Consider the following 19149-nt stretch of genomic DNA (forward strand, 5'->3'; position numbering starts at 1 on the left):
GAACACGCCCCTAAACTTCCCACCCTGGGAACAAGAAGCTGCAGAGAGAAGTGGCTGAGGAGCATCTTTAAGGATGCCCAGTAAGTTCCCTGCTCTATCATCGATCCTGGCACAGGGAGGCAAAAATCTTCATACCCAGGTAGACTAAAAAAATCCCCCGAGACAGCTGGAGATGAGGCAGGAACAGCTCTTTGAGTGTCAGAGGGAGGTACAGGAAAAGAGAAGACTCCTGAGCACTCGTTAAAACATGAATAACGCTGCGGAGAGGCCAGAATACAGCCCTAATGCCACAGGTAAAAAAAAAAAAAATAAGTAAAAGAAAATAAAAAGATTGACAGGCCGCAGAAGTCCGGTAACCCCGAGGTCTCTTATTGGATGGAAAATTTATCAGGAGAGGGGAAACAAAACCCAACAGCTTCAACTTCTTGACCCACCTGCTGCATCCTCACCTCCCCGCCAGCGAATTCCTTCCTCAAACTTTGGAATTTATTAAAGAATTGCTAAAAGGACCCATAAAGCGGCTTTAACACCCCCCCCCCCCCCCCCAAAACACTGGGTGGAGATGATGAGCGGAAGGTCCACGCAGCAGCATGGAGGAACGAGTCCCTTCGTGCTCCACAGCCTGAAACATCCAATATCGAACCTCGAACATCACCCGCAGCCACAAACCGGTCGGATCCGGTGCGTATTCTCCAAGTGGAAGGAGACTCAGACCCGGTTTTCTTCCACGCATGCCCGGGGACTTCTCCTCTCGGCCCGAAAGCTCCTTCCCCGCGCGGTCGTTAACACCCTGCACACCCAGATCAGAGGCATCTCGACGCGGAGAACGTTGACGTGGGAGCACGCCGCTCCCTCTCACCGCGCCGGGGAGATGCTACTCGCTGTAAATATTACAGCCTGCCCTATCCTGGCCTCCTCAGGAGCATGAATCACGTCTCCAGATATTTTTTTTGTGCTTGGTATTATCAAGGCATGAGTCACGGGAGAGTAGCAACACAGCAACAATTCTCCCTCCCCAAACCTTCCACCGGGCAGGCTGAAATCCGCTCTCCTGTAATGAAGTTATTTAGCAGAGGAGGCTGCTTTGTGGAAAGCCATTATCCATATCAACAGACAAGGTATTGTCTGAAAACAAAGAAAACCCCTCAAAACACAGTCTTTACCTCCATTATGCTTAAAAATCCCATGGGGTGAAGTGAGGATTTGGAGAATTTGTCGTTGCTTTGACTAAAGCTTCCTCCAGCGCAGCAAGGGGAGGGTTTTGCAGGGTTGGGGTTTTTTTTTTTTCCTCCCCTTGCTTCCACCCCCACCCTCCTTCTACACCCCCGCTCGCTGCCGGAGACCCCTTCTGCAGCCCAACGACCCGGGGGCCCGCTCAGCGCCCCCCCCTCACCCAGCAACCTCCCCGCTCCGCGTTTGCGCTCCTGGAGTTGCACAAACCCCAACCCAACCCAACCCAACCCAACGCAAGGCGCCGTCCAAGCCCCAGCTCGGCTCTTTGAAGCCCCCCAAGATGATCCCCAGCTCCGGGCCAGACGAGACTCACGGAACCATCTGGGCTGGAGAAGGGTCTTAAGATCATCGAGTCCAACCGTGAAGCTCACGCCGCCAAGGCCACCACGTCCTGGCACGCCGCGTCTGCACGTCTTTTAAACATTTCCGAGGACGGCGACTCAACCACTTCCCCGGGCAACCTGGTCTGGTGCTTGGCAACCCTTTTGATAAAGAAAATTTTTCCTAATATCTCATATCTAATATCTAAACCTCCCCTGGTGCGACCTGAGGCTCTTTCCTCTCATCCTACCCCTTGTCACGGGGGAGAAGTGCCCGCCACCCCCCAGCCTCGCCAAGACCAAACAAAGACACTTAACCCCGGTTTTACCTTTTATGGCCTTTTTTTTTTTAACTCTCCATACCTGCCAGCACCTTGTAATTAACAGGCAATTAGCAAACACCCCTAATTCCTCAACTGCGTCCCCCTCCCCGGGGTGGCCCCGGGGGCTACTGAGGAGCTCTGGACCACTTGGAGCGGGTGGGCACCGCCTCTCCCCTCCCCGGTCGCCGCACCGGGGCTGCGGCCGTGGGGCGGGGCGTGCCGCCGCCTCCTCCTCCTCCTCTTCATCCTCCTCCTCCTCCTTCTCTTCATCCTCCTCCTCCTCCGCCGCCGCTGCGCGGAGCCGGGGCGGGGCGGCCCCTGCGGCAGCGGCTCCGCCGGGCTCCGCCGGTGCGGGGGGCTCCGCCGGTGCGGGTGGTTCCGCCGGGAAAACGGCGGAGCTGGAGCGTTCCCGGCCATGGACGGCGGGGGAAGGGCCGGAGCGATGCGGGCTGCGCCGCCCCTCTAGGCTCGCCGGGGGAGAGGTGAGGCGGGGGGTGCGCGGGGGCTCCGCGGGTGCGGAGGGGGATTCGCCGGCCGCGGTGGGCGGCGGGGGGGGGATGCAGCCAGGAAGGAGCCGGCGGCGAGCGGGGCGAAGCGGTGTCGTGTCCCCCCCCCCGTTCTCCTTTACCCCGAGCATCGCTGCCACCCCCCCCCCCGCACCCCCCAGTATTTGTCCTCCGGACTTTCTGGCTTTTAACCCTCTCGGCATCGCGTGGGGTAAGAATAAAACAGGAGGGACCGGCTCGGAGCGCTGCTGTGGTGCTTTATTCTTATTTTTCTTTATTTTTTTTTCTCCCCCCCACCCCGGTTTTTGATAAATTGCAGTGTCATTGTCAGATGCCGCCGCCGCTGCCGCCGCGCTCGGTTTTAGCGCTTCGCCCCGAGGAGGGAGCGGGGGGACCCACCCCCGGCCGCGGGGGCTGCGGCGGAGGTTCCGCGGGCCGCGGGGCCCGACCGCGCTTTGGAGCCGTGAAGTGACGGGCGCTGCTGTTTCCCTTTCGCTTTTCACCGATTTTGACCCTTTTCCGCGCCTCCGGGAGCGGTACCGGGGTGCAGCGGCCGTTGCGGGGTTTGAGCGCGGCGCGGCCGTTGCGCGGTAGCCCGGCCCGGGGGGGGGGGCGCGGAGCGGGGCGGGGGCTGCGAGGCCACGGCGAGCCCGGGCTGGCACCGGAGCGGAACAACCCTCCGGGCCCGGGGGGGCGCGGAGCGGCCGCGGCTGCGGTTCTCAAGGGGTGCGGAGCGGCCGCGGCTGCGGTTCCTGGGGCGGGGGGGGGGGGGGATGCGGGGTGCGGAACGGCCGCGGCTGCGGTGGCCGCGGTGTCATTGACCGCGGGGTGACTCCCCGCAAGCCCAAGGAGCGCAAAGAGCGCGGGGAGCCGGACGGAGCCTCCTGGAGCGGGAGGAAACCTCCGCCTCCGCGCAGGGACCGGCGGCCTCGCCCCCCGAAAATCCGTTTGAAAACGGGGCTGTGCTTGAGCAAAGGAAGATGTTTTGCTCTAAAAGCGCCCCAAAATCTCCCACAGTCGCTGATTTTTTATTTTTTTTTTGCATTCTGCAGCTCTGAGTGGAAACTCTTGCTATGAAGCACGTAGGGTACTTAATCTATTTTTAAACCTTAAAAATACCTTCTACAGTCCTTTTTTTTTAAAAAAAAAAACCAGCAGTGGAGACCAGTTGCACTTAACACTCAATTTTTTAATGTGCCTGGATGATCATAATTCACAAGCAACTGGCCGTTATTCCCCCCCCCCTCCCCATTTCCCATAATTTAGGGAGAAATTACATGTTCTTAATCTCCGGTATGATTTTCCAGGTTGGTAACCTGGGTAACTCCGAGCTTGCCAGCGTCGCCGCAGGCAGTGCAGCATTTTCTTCCCGCTCCCCACCGGCTCGGCTGCTGCTGGCGGATTTTTCTCTCGCTCACCGCCTTCCCCACGAGAGGGCCCGGTTTTGGGGAGATACACGTGGGAACGGGGCTGCCGCACGCTGGACCCCCCACTTTCCCAGGGGCGGGCGGGGGAATCTCACCCCCGCAGCCGGTTTTCGCTCGGAGGGCCGGCAGGTCTGCGCTGATTTCCGAGCTGTCGGGATGTTTTTAGACGCGGATGGTGCTCGAGCGAGGTGGGAAAACGCACCCCTGCAGTTGAGGTCGCCGCTGGTTTTGTTCAAAATCTGCCGTGGGAAATAAGCGGCGTGTTTAGGGAGCCCCTGGTTGCCCCCCGGGGAGGTCACGTCCCACCTGGGGGTGTGAGCTGGAGGTGAGTCCTGGGCGTCCTCAGCGAGGAGTTTCTGCCAGCCCGTTGGCTCACAACTGCGCTTCCAGGGTTGGTGGTTTGTGCGCCGTGGAGTTCCTGTTCTTGCTCCAAATGACGTGGGTTCATCGAGGGGGAAACTGTTAGGTTAGAAAAAGGGCTGTTAGGATCCTCTCCTCTCCCCTTGCTGCCAGAAAACTCCACTAAATAATTCTTGCAGCCAGCTCGTTGCTGCTGGAGAGCTGCTCGTTGGAAAGATCCACCATCCTTGGGCACCAGATCCTCCGGAGACCTGGCAAAGGGCCTGGGTGGCTGCAAGACAAAGGTCTCCGGGAGCGCTGCGCTGCGGAGCAGCTTGGTTGAACCCTAAATTAGCGAGTTTCTAGCCCAAAGCTGAGTTGGCGTTGGCTGCTGGCGGTGAGGCAGAAGCAGAGGACTCAGCTCCCTCATTGGCCTCGAGCGAAACTCTCTGCTCGGGAGGAGCAGGTTCTGCCCTGCCTGGGGTTGACGTGAGCGGGGTGGATTGTTTCTGAGAAACGCTCCCCAAGAAGCCCGGAGCGGTCCCACGTCACGTGTCTCATCACCTCTTGGCCTTTTTGGTGATGGAAGGTTTTGGTTTCTCTCCAGAACTGATGTTCTTCTGGGACGGCTGAAGTCTAGCTTTGAAGAGAAGTAATTGTACCCACCGGCGTCCCCCCTTCGGAGGGGAGAGCTTGTCCAGAGGGAGGTTTGTTCCCAGTCAGCCCTTCCCCACCCTGAGAAAAAGGATCTTCGTAGATGAAGCTCCTGGTATGGGCGAAGAAATTGCAGACTTATGTTTTGTGGGGTGGTTTTGTGTGGGGGTGGGGTTTTTTTAACCTGAAAATTCCCCGTCCTAACTCCTGGAGGTTGGGTTTGTTTTGTTTTTTTTTTCCCCTTTCTTGCAAAAGCTTCTTTTTCGTTAGAAGATGCAAAAAACCAGGCAGGGAACTTCAAGCTTTTCCCATCTCTTTCCCCCAGCTCCGCTCGCCCGTTCTGGCGGTGGGCGTTAGGAGTGGGTTTTCCTACAGACTGTCAATGAAATGCCGTGGTGGCAGGTTCTTGGCCCATCAGCATCATCAGGCTGATCAGGTTACTCCCTCCTTTATAAAAACCATATAATTTGCTTGAATTAATTAGGTATTAAATGACTGGATACAGATTTTTCCCCCCCCCCCCGATACTGTCTGTGCGCCCCAGGTTGGGACGCTGCGCGGAGACACTGAGCACCCTGAGGATGATGCAGGTGGCTTCCCAGGTGGGCTCCTTGCGCGGTCAGAGTCTGGGCACGACGGAGGAGACGGGTGGACAGAAGCTGAAACGCTCCCCGTGGCGCCTGCAGGTCGAGCGCGAGCCTCGGCTGGTCCCTGCACCCCACCACAGGAGAGTTTTAGGTCACGGTGGTCGTGGTGGGGATGAAGGTGAACGTCCCCCCCTGGGCCCCACGTAGGCCCTCCATTGTCCCTCTCACTTGTCCCCACTTTGGGGTCCCCCCCATCTCCATTGTCCCTCTCACTTGTCCCCACTTTGGGGTCCCCCCCATCTCCATTGTCCCTGTCGCTTGTCCCCACTTTGGGGTCCCCCCCATCTCCAATGTCCAGAGACCCCTAAATCCCCCCAGCTCCAGGGTACCCTGATGCCCCCCAACACTGCGACACCCCCTTGTCCCCAACACTCTCCCCCACCTTCGTCCCAGCTCCGCGTCCCCATTCCCCCCCTACATTGGGGTCCCCCCATCCCGTCCCCACGAGGTGCCCCCCCAACCCAGTGTCACCCCCCGTGTCCCCGCCGCAGTCTTGGGGCTCCCCAGCCGGGTGGAGGAGATGTGCCCCGACATCCCCACCTGGTTCCCGTGTGTCGCTCCTGCCGTTGCCCCACTGTCCTGTTCGCGTGTTGGTTGTCCCTTAGAAGAGATAAAAACCAGATTTCTGGCAGATCAGTGCGAGCACCATCCTGCGCAGACCGAGCTTCTCCTCCTCTCGCTGCGCTTCGTGCTTTCGCTTTTCTTACTCAAAGCCGAATTATTAATTTCTCGTGGATGCTCTGCGACACCCAACCGCCTTCAGCCAGGCTTTTAAATATAAACCTGGGAAGTTTCTGCAGAACTTTGGTCTTGCCCGGTGTTAGCAGCTCGTTATAAGGCGCTTCCTAGAGTATCTGAGAAGCATTTTGTGGTGTATCCGCATGATTCTTACCTTTAAGTTCATCAAAACAGTTGTATGTGACTCCACGAGCTCCTCAGCACCCCAAATCTCAGCAGTTTCGGAGCAGGTCGTGGTACTTGTGCGCTTCACCAGTCTGATACTTCGTGCTGCCTTGGGCAGGTAGCGCTGACCTCCGCTTGCCTTTGAACTTCATGAGCTGGGAAGTTCTGGAGTTGTGGGGGGGAGCGGAAGCGATAGGAGGTGGGAGGGAGGCAGACAGGCAGCTTGTTAAAAAAGCTTCTAAATCGCTGTACTAAGAGTTAATAGCTTGTGCGCACGTCACTGGCGGGCTTTATTTTTTGTGGTGTCTAACGTGAGGTGGAATCCACTCTTAGGTGGACACGCTTTGTCTTTTGGAGGTGTATCGGCTTCTCTGTTCTCTGGGATGAACGCTGGGAGCCCTGGCTGTGCTGAAAATAATGTGTATTGATCGGAAAATATCTTCCGGGATCCGGTTCAGCGACGTCAGCGAGTTGGTTTCAAGCGCAGGCAGATGTGCTGGCCGTGGCGGACCCACGGGGGGTGAAACGTGTGTTGGTGCTCAGGGAGGAACATTTGGGTGGGAATCGGCGTCTTGGGAAAACATCGTCTGCGTGTCGCAGGGGAAGGGTGATGGAGCTGCTGGGGTGGCTTTAGGTGTACGACGGAGCTGGAAGGGGCAGCTGGTTTCGTCTTGGAAGACCCTCCAGGCCTGTGCTGGTCCCTCTGGTTGTGTTTCTGGCTGACTGATTATTTTGCCAGATGACCTTTATGTTCCGAAAGGGCTTTTTTTTCCCCTCATTTTACAGCCTTTGAGAAGGGATCGGATTTAGCCATCGCTTCAGGTCACGCCTGAAGCCAGAGGGAAGCGCCACGTGGGGGTTGCACTAGATGACCTTTGGAGGTCCCGTTTCAACCTGAATTATTCTGTGGACTCCTGGTGTGTAACAGCTGTTAAAATCCCGTGTTTTCTGGGTGTGCTCTGTGCTAGGCTCTGCATCATAAATAACGGTGGGAAACACTGTTTTTCGGTGCTGGTGGCACGCCAGGTCTGGACAGGAGGTCGTGTAGCTCCATGACCCGAGCGCGGCGCTGGCCGGGGCACAGCCGGTGGCTCCTGGTTCGTGTCCTTTGGCCCCGTAACACGAGGAGCGAGAGCTCATCCGTCCGCGCAACGCCGCGGGTAGGCGTACGCAAAACCAGACTGGCGACGAGCACAAACCCTGCCCCGTCTCCTGGCGAGACCTGAAAAAAGGGCTGAGGAAATGGGATTTGGCAGCGGGGGGTGACCCTCGGCCGGTCTGCGCCCCGCCGTGCCCGGGGGGGACGGAGGTTGTTCTCCCCGAGGAGAGGCGAGGCCGGCAGGGGTCCGCGGGGTCTGCGCAGCAGCCGAGCGTCCTGGGGAGCCGGGGGGCTCCGCGGCCAAAGGGCATCGGGCTCCCGCCGTCGAGGGCCCGCGGGCGTCTCTTCGCTGTGAAAACCAGCGGGGTCCAGCCGCCACAGATTTCCTTGTCTTTGTGGTTTTAGACCACTGATCGGTTCAGACTTGTTGCTAGAACTGAACCTACTTCTTCCGACTCCCTCCGCTTCACCACCACGAGAGACTCGAGGGATGGAATCTCTTTGTTTCCAGCTGGAACAAGCGCGGTTCCTGGCACCGGTTCCCTGGGTGACGTTCTCACAAATTCGGAAATAGCCGCGCTCGGAGCCGCCGTCTGTCCTGCTCAGCTGCTGCTGAGGCTAAAATATGTGCAAACCCCCTTCTTTTAGTGCAACGAGAGCGCGGGTTCCCCTCACGCCCAACACGGCCGCAAGGGCGCTTGGAGGGGTTCTTGTTCCCCCCATGGCTTGTCAGGGACGCTCTTTTTTTTTTTTTTTTTTCATTAGACAAGGGTTCTCAGCGCGATGTAATTTCCATTTTTTCAAGCTGGAAAATGAGATGTGTGGGATGAACAGCGCTACGTCGAGCTCCACGCTCCCCGTCGGGGGTTAACGCCGTCTGGAGGAAGGCTGTTCCATCTACCAGCCGCTGATTATTTTTGTAACTTCTAATGATTCATTAAACCAGAGCTGGAATTTAAGAAGTTGTTTGGGGTTTTTGGGTGTGGTTTAGGGGTTTTTTTTTTGGTGCTAATAGCAGCTTGCCTGAGGGTTGATGTCTGTGAAACAGGCAAACTACGCCCGGAGCGGGTTCGAGATGCTTCCAGCCTTCAGGATCTTCTGTATAAAATCACTAAGGAACATAAAAAAGCGCAGCCCCCTCCTCGCCCACGAGCGTTGGGAGCGTGGGGAGGATGAGCTGGGCCTGCTGCTTGGATTTGGCCTTTCAGACGGACCAGGCACGTCCTCGGACGCGGACGGAGCCTCTCAAGCATTTCTACAAGCAGCCAGATTCTTTCCGCCGTTTTTCTTTCCGCCCCGCTTTCCCTTCCCCGGCTGTAATTAGAAGCCATTTCTGTGTCTGAAATCACCGACTCCTCAATTCACCTGAGAGCAGATCCCTTCTGCTGAACTCCCCTGGATTATTTATGCCGTCAGCAAAAGAGAGAAATCCTAGAACAGTGTTATTGTGCGGCGCTGACATTATTACAGAGCTACCGATTTTGCTGCGATGACACATTTTTCTTCTGTTCTTGTTTTTCTGCCCTGAAACGCGACACACACAAGCGACACTAAACCAGGTCATCAGCATTAAGTTGTCTGGGTTGTGCTTGCTTAGTGCTGGCTTTCCGGGTTATATTTAGCCTCAAGGATGTGTTCTTAGTTTCATATGATTGGTGTTGGTTGGTTGGTTTGGGTTTTTTTTTTTTTGTATCAAAGGTGTGGTCTAGGCTGGTTAAATTATCCTGATTTAAGGTGGATTTCGGGTTTAAAGGTTGAACTTGTGGATGTTTTCTCATCAGGCTCAACTGCCAGAGCACCAGGGAGCAACTAAATGGTAAGATTTTTAATTTGGGGGGGGGGACAGTGCTTCCTTCCAAAACACAGCCCCTCCGTCCTTTGGGTTCCCTCGAGCTGCCCCAGCGCTGCCTGTGTTGGCACTTGGGCCCCCCCTGGTTTTCATTCGCCCCCGGAGGGACATTTGCATGAGAATGGGCAACAGCCCAGACCCATTTGGGGGGGGAGGATCCTGTGCCAGAAGGAATTGGCCTTATTCATCGAATGAATGTGACATAAAAAAGAGCTTGTAGCTGCTTCTGAAGGCAGCTCTTTGACCCTGCTCTTGACCCGTTCTTGGCCGCGATGTGTAGGAGAGGGACCTTTGTGACTGCTGTTGCCTTTTCTTGCAGCTTCTTTACCTTCTGGCTTTTCCTTGCTTTACCTTTTGGAATTAAACCTTCCCCGACCGCCGCTTTTCTTGCTTAGGGGTGGCCACAAGCGGCGCGTGGCCCAGCAGCGCCGTCCTACCAGGCGTAAATATTTGGAGCTGTTCAGGCTCCGATTCTTTACCAAGATACAATTTTTGTCTTAATACTTATGTTACCATTGCACAGGTCTGGGCGTGTGTCCTGAGGTCAAGTTTTACCCCTGAAATATTTTTCTTTAGTTATATTTCGGGATGACTGATGTCAGCAGCGTGTGACTTGTTGAATTTTGCCTTTTTTTTTTTTTTTTTTCTCTAGACATCTGACCAGGTCAGAGGGTTGCTAGACTGGATGGGTTGCCCAGGAATTACTTGTATTAAGGAAAAAAAATGAAATACAAAGAAAAGGTTTGACAAGGCTTTGGTTCTTCATGACACCACTCCTCTGTCAAGGTCTCCTCAAGCTTGTGGCGCTTGTTGGAAGCTCAATTCGTTCTTATTTTGAAGCCTTGAATTTGTTTCTTTCCTCCAACTCTGCTCTTTTTTTTTTAAAATGAAAAGGCTCTTCCTTGAGTCACTGTAACTAAGATCTGAATTGCAAATTATGATCCATCAGAGAAAAAGAGGGGGTACCCCCACCCCCTGACTACTCATACCCAAGCAGTGGAAATCAGTAGCTCTATTAAAGGAGCCAGAATGGGAAAAACAAATGAAACCGGAGGTTTTTCCTGCATGAACCGAACCGAGGGTCGGTGCTTCGCTCGCTCCCTCGCTTTTCTCTGAAAGAAAAATGCCTCTTCTAGGAATATTTTCATAACAGCGCTGAGCTGTCGGCAGTTTCCAAACTCATTCCTGTTGGCTAATTTCATAATTTCTTCCCCTGAACTTCCAATTCAGCACCCACACCTTACTAATTAGCGGAGCTCTGAGCGCTGACGGGGAGTTCGTTGGCAAACCTACAGATTTCAGACGAGCGTTTGGCTGAGATGGGCGGAAAAGTGGAGGATGCAGAGAACGGAGGTGCTGTGAATTGTTCAACTGGCATTTAGGGGTCCTGGTCCTCCTCCTTCACTTAATTAGGAATGAAATCTTCTTTTTTGCCACAAATGTTGTCGATGTTACTTATATAGACTGCTTCGGTGTCGCTGAGGGAGCCACCTTGGTTCTGGTTTTGCAGCAAAACAAAAATCCCTAAAAATGAGCTGGAGATGACACCGAGTGGCCCCGAGGTCGGGGAGGGGAGTTCAGAATCGGGGGTTTGTTTGGGCGAGGACGGGAAGAGCGAGAGCGGGATGCGGGGCGCGGAGGGGAGGAGCCTGTTGGGAGATTCTTGGCAGCCTGAGCTTTGAAGTTTTTGCTTTAAAATGTAGATCAGCCCCACCCGAGGAGTGAGAACCCCCCAGCCCTTGTCAGGCTTCTGATGTGCTGCTTTGGCGTGGGGGGGTGGGGGTTGGGTTTTTTTGGGGGGGGGAGGGCGGTCCCTTTTTTTTTTTTTTTTTTTTTTCCTTCTTTGTGAGGACGCGGTTGTGTGTGTGGTGGGGTTTGGGTTGGTTTGGGCACGTTTTTTGTGTGGTTTTTGATTTGTTTTAGCTGCCGCTGCCCGACATAAGCTGCTTAACTCCGCAGCTCTGGCAAGCGGAGGGTGGGCAGCGTCTTCCCCTGGAGCCCCCGTGTCTGGGCACGGATCCTTTCTTTTAAGGCAAAATGAGCTAAAATTGGCTTTAATGGTCGACACGCTCCCTAAAACTAGTAAAGCCACTGCGGGTAGGGCTGCGCGGGGCAGCGCGTGTGCTGCAGAGACCTCGGAGTCGTTGCCCGAGCCGAGCTGCGTCAGCATCCCCGGGAGGTGAATCAGCCCTGACGGAGCCAGAAATAATTAACCTTGGGTGCGGAGCCGCGCTAATGCAGCTGCACTCCAGTGAATTACCGCGGGAGCAGCTCCCTGCCTGCAGGAGATGTTTGCCAGCTTGCTCGGAGACTTCTCTAATTTGGATTTCTCTAATTTGAGCTTCTCTAATTTGGACTCCTCGAACCCTTTGCTCCTCCGGGGACGCTGGCGCTGAGGAAGAAGTGTTCCCTTCCTCTGCTAACAGGAGACCTTGTTGCCCTCCCACCCCCTACCCCGATCCTCAAGGCGCTCGCGGGCCGCGTGGCCGTGACCTTTGGGAACGCCTCAGCGCTCCGCCGAGCGTTGCCCTTGGCCTCAGCATCTCCAAGTCGCCAGCGGGAGGAGAGGGAAGATTTCGAAGTCGCCGGCGCATGGTCTGCGCTGCAGATGGACACGCAGGACCTCGCAAGCTCGCCTGGGACCTGGGCGGCTTCTACGCTCACCAAGAAGCGTCAAAGTGGATCTTTCAAAGCTCCGCACGTTCGCCTGGAGACCTCGGGGCACCCGCGGTTCACGGATGTACCGGGGCAGCGGCGACGGGAACGAGCCCCACAGCGTTAAACCGGGGGGACGGTGTCCAATTTGTAGGGAAATTCCGTACTGTCCAGTGGAAGCAGAGGTCTTTAAATGATTTTGCCCGTTTTTTTTTTTTTCCCTGCGGTCCATGAAAACGGCAAACGGAACATCGTAACGTCTTGTTTTCTCAGCAAAAGCAGGTTTTGAAAGGCGAGTGGTTCCTGGGCCACGCCGTCAGAGACTCGATGAAATACACAGATCGTGTGGCCTGGCAGGACCCCATGGGAGGGAATAACGGGCCTCAGCAGCCGTGGCCAGCTCGCAGTGCCTGGAGGAAGCCCGGTGGCCAGCTCGCAGCGCCTGGAGGAAGCCCGGTGACGGTTCTTCCGCAGGGACTCTCGTGGCTTTTCTGCGGGGCGGGGGGTGGCGGTTTGTGTGTGGGGCTGGGGCTGGTGTCGCACGCAAGGACGCGCGGACGCGGAGCCCAAACGGTCTGTTGGTGGCACGTGGAGCATCCCACTGAGGTGCGCTGTATAAATATGCAATAAATATGCAAATATCTTGTGGGGGTGGTGTGGAGAAGGGCAGATGGAGATGTGGATGGTTAAAGTGGCTTTTCCCGTGGTTACACAGTATGGAGCTGGGGAGAGGATTTATTTTATGTGAATATACATTGGCCTGGTGAGAGCTGTGGGTCTTGTCGCCGCTTTGGGCACATTTAGCAGGAAATTTTCCAGGGCCAGGGCGTCTCCGGAGGGAGTACTTGATAGAGTAATATTTCCAGGAAGAATATTCCCCTCCCCTGGCAAGCAGCGGGTGTCAGGCCGACGCAGAGCCGGGGCTTCCCCACGTTGGGCTTTGAGGCAGGAGCAGGAGCAGCCGAGGCTCCTCCGGGCTGGCAGGTTGGGAGCTGCTGATGCACCTTTCTCCCTCGCCTTGTCACGCGGTGAGAAATAACTCCGAGCAGCGTTAAGGTGATAACGCCATTAAGCCCGGGAGCGTCAGGGCCTGAGGAAGAGGCCAGAGCGTTCATCAAAATGCAGTTCAACGTTTGCGGCCTCCAGATGCATCCGCAGCATCCGGAGAGCCCCCAGGCGCCGGGAGGGGTGGGCTACGGAGTCGATTAATGACGCGGAAATCCGATTTGCAGACGGGGGTTGATCGTCTTTGGGCAAAGCTGGTGGAGCCGAAGCTCATTCGCAGCTTTTCTGGCCTGAACCAGCCCCCCCCGTGAGCAGCGGCGCTGTGGGGCTGGAGGTGCCGGGGGGGGTCAAGGCTTGGAGGAGCCTCCGCACGGGCCTCCAGCAGCTGTGAGGAAGCTGCCTCAGCTCTCGGGGTTCGCTGATAAAATCTGGGGAAAGCGGGAAAAGCGGGAGATGCTGCGTTGGGCGGCGAAGGCAGCGGCTGGGATCCGGGGAGAGCGACGGACGCGGCGGGGAAGGTCAAGGGTAACGATTGCACGAGGAGCAGACACAGGCTGAAGCAACAGGGCGAGGCTGGGCCCAAATAAATCCGACAGGACCGTCCGGCCTCGTCCCGACGGCTGCTGCAGAAGCAGCTTTCCCTGCACAAGTCTTAACCCGCCGGAAAAGCAGCACGATTTTTCTTTTTTTAATTTTTTTTTTTTTTTGGCTCAGTCCAAGGCTTACAGCCACGGTCTGGGGAAGATCGAGAGCGAGGCCGGTTCAGGAGGATTCTGGCTGCTGAAATGCAGCTCATTCAGCTGTGGCGACCCTTGGGGCATCCAGAAGCTTCTGCTCGGGTACGGTAAATCCCGGTGTCACACTCTTCATTACTTTTTACTCACTGGAATATAATCCTCCCCTAAAACGCTCTGAGAGATAAGATCGTGCCGAGACTTCCAGGTCTGCTCTTACATTTACATTTTCTCCCTGGCACACGTTCTATCAGGAGCTATTTGCCTTTGTCTGGGCGCTTTTGGAAAAAAAAAAGACTTTTCTGCATCTCAAAGCATATTTGAATTTCACAAGAGGATGGTAATGCCTTTCCTGATACACGCTGCATCTTTAAAGTTGCTTTCTTGCGTATATAATAGTCATTATTTCTCTATCTCATTTTCTTTCTTTTCAGCTGTTTGCAAAGGTTTTCACAAAAGCTGATTCACCAGTGACTGCCATGTAATACAATAGTTGCTGCCTTTTAGATGGTGTTAAAATGAACCTTTAAAATTGTGCCTTTTAAACACCAATTTATCAAATCCTCCTGAAAAAGAGACTGTCAAAGCAGCGTTTTTTACATGTTTATTATGTTATTAAAAGCTTGCAGGATATATGTTTGTGCTGGATGGTTCTAGTTTGCATCTGCATCCCTCAGTAAAATGTCTGAGGGAATTGGAGGGATTCAAATTTTTTTTCTTAATTTTTTCCCTTTTAAATCCACACACCCCCCCCTTCTTTCCCCCCCCCCATCCCCCAGATGGTATTTGCTGCAAAAATCCAGCGCTAGGATTATTCTGTCCAGGCGTTTGTTACCCTTTGGGGCAGGATGGATTTCAAGGGGAGGGGGGGAACAAATCTCGAGCTGAGACCCAAAGAGATGGTTGTCGGAGGCAGAGAGGGACGGAGCCGTGGCCCAAGCTGGGTTTTGTTTGCAAGGACGCTCCTCTCCTTTTGGGGAAGGGGGGAGAGAAAACCGCTGCCGCTCTTCAGCGGTACAAGGGAATACGGAGATGAACGCGGAGGGAAGGCACGTCTTGGCCTCCCGGGAAAGCAAAAGGAGGGAGTTCGGGGTAATTGTGTAGTTGTCTGGTACCTGTCAGCGGTGTCAGCTCGTCCCGCTGGCGATGGGGCGACGCTGCAGCTCCCAGAAGAGGATGTTGCCCGATGAGGGGCAGCTCAGGGGGTGACTTACATCCTGGGGAGGCAGAACCTTGCCCTGGGAGAGGCTTTAACACGCGGGCTGCGTAAGGGCTGCCACGGGTTTCCAAAGCCCCGCGATGGAGCTGGAACTCGGGCTTTGAGAACATCCCAGGGCTGGTTCAGGGGTCATGGGCCTGGTGGTTTTCCATGAGCATGGTCAAGAGTTTGGGGTGTCGTCCTCTCACCCAAAAAGCGGCTTCATGCCCGGCAAGCAGTGACCCCCGGAAAGGAAGCATTTCTGTACAGAACGGGTTGTTGGGCGTTGGAATGGGCTGCCCAGGGAGGTGGTGGAGTCCCCATCCCTGGAGGGGTTGAAGAGTAAAGTTGACTTAGCGCTGAGGGCCCTGGTGGAGTTGGGAACGGTCAGTGTTGGGTCAATGGTTGGTCTGGATGATCTTCAAGGTCTTTTCCAACCCAGACGATTCTGTGATTCTGTGATTCTGTGACCCCGTCCTAACCCGCTCAGCAGAGAGGGTGGATTTATTCAGGCTGGGTGCTCGGGGGACTTCCCACAAACCGAGCCCCCCACCAGCAGGTCTTCATGCTGCTTTTATACACAAAACCCAGGAGTTAGCACTTACCACGCCTATTAGATACTGATTGGTTAGTGATTAGCATACAATTATAATACAGCTTGTGAATGCTTCTACCACTCCGCGCGCTCAGGGGAAGGGTCTTAACCTGGGCAGGGGCCTCGGTGACCTCTGGGTGGGTGTTTTAGGATCAGGATGGAGGCAGGTGGCTCTAAGGACGCTCAGAAGTCAGGTCCATTGCCGAGGTCGGTAAGTGAACAGTCACTTTGCCAAGTGGTCCAATAATTCATCCTCAAAACAATCCCAGACGTTGTCCTTATGGTCCAAGGACATTCCGCCTGGTTTTGGGAGTTTGGAGATGGGAGCTGGTTCTTCTTGCTTGGCCTCGCAATTGTTCCCACGTGGTGACTCCAGCTGCTGGTGTAATACGTGAGGGGAGCCCTGCCCGTCCCCTCCGTGGGGTTCTGCTGAGATGCGCTGGTTCCCATAGAGCTGAGATGATTTCCCTCTAATTTTTTTTTTTTTTTTAAACCAGCAGCTTTGTGGCATTAGCTAATTGGCTTTAACTTTGAGGGAGTTAAAGCAAAATAAATCCCCAAGTGGATGATTTTGTGCAGAGTGAAAATGCACGCAGGCATTGCAGGCGAGTGGAGTTGGCTAATCCTGATCCGCAGCCATTTAAACCGGGATTAAAAGTGGTCACATGAGGATTAAGTGCGGTTTAAATAATCTGCCAGGAATGTAATGCAGATTAAACAGTTTGTGTGCTTGTACAGGCGGTGTGGTTTGGATGACGGCACCTCTGCGTGGCGTGCTCTCCCCTTTTTCAGAATGAAAAGTAAATCACTGCTGTAAGTCACAGATTGAGCCGTCCTTCCCCAGCAGTTTTCTGTCTTTTGTTTGGTTTTTTTTTTTTAACTTTCCTTTTGGCTTGTGCTTTGTGGCAGGCATTTAATCCATATTCCACATTTCCCTACATCATAAAAATGTGAAATTCATAAAGAAAATATTTAACGTATTAGACAACCGAAAATCCAGCCTTGGTATGGGGAAACAAAGTAAATAAACCAGGAAAAAAAATAAATTATTCTGTGTGCTAGAGACTGTATTATTATTCAATAATGGGACATTACTCACCCACACAGATGGTGAAGCAAGATGAGAAACGCGAGTGTTTTGGGACTGAAGGGGGATGGAATCCCTGAAGAGCCTTCGGTGGGTTTGCTGGGACCTCAGCCTGAGAGGACCTTCCCCACTGTCCTTCCAGCTGAACGGTGTCTCCTAGGGGCTCCGGAACGAACGTCACCCGGCGACACTCGCTTCCATCAGGGGAGTTTTTGATTTTCCTCCAGTGCGCTGCCTCCTCCCGTGGCCCTGAACTCCTCCATCTCCCGCGGAGGGAGGCTGCGACTGCTGGTGCTGACACATCCGCAGAGAGCCCAGGCTCACCTTGGTGCACATCTAGCGAGCCCGGCAGCCTCCTGCATTGTCTTCTGATTCCTTTTCTGCTCAGGAGGTGCCGCTTTTAAACCAGCTTCAGAGATTTTGGGGTCTGCGGAACACGGATAAGCTGTGATGCCCTACAGGGATGTGTTGAGAGGCGGCCAGATGAGGCACCAGTTTGTCATCGTGTTTATTCAGAGGAAGCGTGCTGGCTTGCCAGATTTATGATGTTTATCAAAACTGTGCAGTCTCTCCTTTTTTGAGGCAGCCCCTTCACCCCAGCGGGTAGCACTTGTCACAAGCGTGCGGGCTTGGAAGAGACCTTGGTTTTACCTTTGCCACCCCAGCGCGGGGCTTCCGCGGGTACCACGGGGTCAAGAACTTCACTGGCTCTCGGTTGTTTGGTCAACTGACGTGTCCTTAAATAATAAAGAGAAAGGGTTTAGCTTCACCTCCTGCGCCGTCTTCTCTGCTTGGGAAAACAGAAGAGTTTTACTTCAAGGGTTTCATTAACACTTCTCCAGGTGATATAATCATTTATGAGAGAGCAGGAGAAGTTGCTAAAGGGCTCTTAATGAGCCCTCGCCACTGTAATTTCATAGGATTGCAGCCTGGATAGTGCTTCTCATGTGTTAACGCGGCACTTGTGATCCCAAATTAGCACCTGGCTGTGAGCTGAGGGGTCATTTTGAGATGGAGGAAAAGAGCAGAAGGCCTCCAGCGCTTGCTGGCAGCGGCTAGCAGTGGTGTGGGCTCGCTGTGGGCTTGCTGCGGGCTCGCTGTGGCCTCGCTGGCTCGTCATGGGTCACGCTGAGGGGTCCGGCATGGGCTCAGCACGTACTGCCCGGCGGCGCCCAGCCTCTCTCTCCCCACTTAACGAGCATCCTTCAGCTGGAGCACCCTCCATGCACTCCAGGACTGTTCATGGACTCGCGTCCTCGCCCTCTTCAGCCGCGGTAATTATACGCCACAAATTGCAAATTGTGACCTCTTTGCTCTCCGTACAAAGAAATGGGCACGTTTCCTTTGCATCGGTCAAAGATGGGACTCGGATCCTTCTCTTAAACAGAATGATGAGATCGTGTCTGTCTGTCCCGCGCCGGCCCTTGAACTACCCTCTGCTTCCAGGATCATTAATCCATTATAGCATTTAGATAATTCATCTTGCCCTTGGCAGGATGGTATTTAACGTGACACGCTCGGAACTGAGGGCGCATGAGTGTTGCTTAACAGAGGGAGGATTTTTATTTCTTTGTCACTGCAAGAAGAATGTGGCGCCGCGCAGCAGGTTTGGGACCCAGCTCTGGCGGCAGCCCCAGAGCAAAGCCCTGCCCAGAAGGAGCAAAGCTCCTTCCCAGACAGCGTCTGACTCCCGGGTTTTGGAGGCTGGGGAGCAGCATGTGCCGCAGGCGCTCTGCATCCAAGCAGCCCCCCCCCAGTTTACATTAGTCTGCCCACGGGAGAGGGGACTGGCACGAGCAGTGTCTTGGATGACTTCAGGTTGCAGATTTTTAGCTGGGTCAGCCTTAGGCTGGGGTCCACCAGGGATCTCGAGAGTGGACGACTCCTTGTTTCTGCTGAGCCTGCAGTCAATTAGACAGGGGCTGCCGTCGGTTTTGCGTTCCGGATGAACGCTCCTCCCCAGGCCTCTTAAACATCTGTAGTTTGCAGAGTTGAGCTTAGTTTGTTAGGCCTGAGCTGTCATCTCCTCTGACTCTCAACCACAGGGAGTTGTTTTTATTATTGTTGCTCCATGCGCGGTTTTTTGCGAAGGATACTGTTAGAAGATAAATGATGTTTAGGAGATATTCGGTACAATTAGAACTGCAGCAATAACCTAGATTTACTGGAGCAGTGCAGCCATTTATTAAGTCTAACTGTGCAAGTCCTTAAATTCCTGTTGGGATTTGGTTTGTCTATTGTTCTGTTTGTACTCGGCATAATACCAGGAATGGGTTCTCTGCCAGAAACAATTCAGAAGATAAAATGTTCCATCCACGAAAACTTCAAACAAAGGGGTTTTTTTTCCCTTAAGACTTGGTGGAAGAGCCCCTGGTTTTCCGAGAGCTGAATTTGAGAGTCTAAAGATGTAATGAAAAGGTCTGATCTTGCTTGATCTTGAAATTGTAGCTACTTTATTTTTCCTCGCTGAGACACGAGCCTTCAGACTAATTGAGTGCGGCTCGCTCCCTTAACAAGCCACGCTATTATTACTTATTTTGATAGCGCCGCGAGGTTCTGCTTGCGTGTGCACAAA

At 54.3% G+C, this 19149-nt stretch overlaps 1 protein-coding gene across 3 annotated transcripts in view; it reads left to right on the plus strand.

The window, feature by feature from the left end:
• Positions 1-2129: 2129 nt before the first annotated feature.
• LOC141917022 (leucine-rich repeat and fibronectin type III domain-containing protein 1-like protein) overlaps positions 2130-19149 on the plus strand; it is a 40581-nt gene continuing 23561 nt past the window's right edge. For 2 of the 3 annotated variants that reach the window (XM_074810060.1, XM_074810064.1), the window contains exon 1: positions 2130-2358. The gene's annotated coding sequence lies outside the window, so the exon portion shown is untranslated. Of the gene's footprint in view, positions 2359-8964; positions 9011-19149 lie in introns of those variants that run through there. The other variant, XM_074810061.1, reaches the window with a different exon arrangement.

Source organism: Strix aluco, chromosome 33, assembly GCF_031877795.1.
Source record: "Strix aluco isolate bStrAlu1 chromosome 33, bStrAlu1.hap1, whole genome shotgun sequence".
Lineage (NCBI taxonomy): Eukaryota > Metazoa > Chordata > Aves > Strigiformes > Strigidae > Strix > Strix aluco.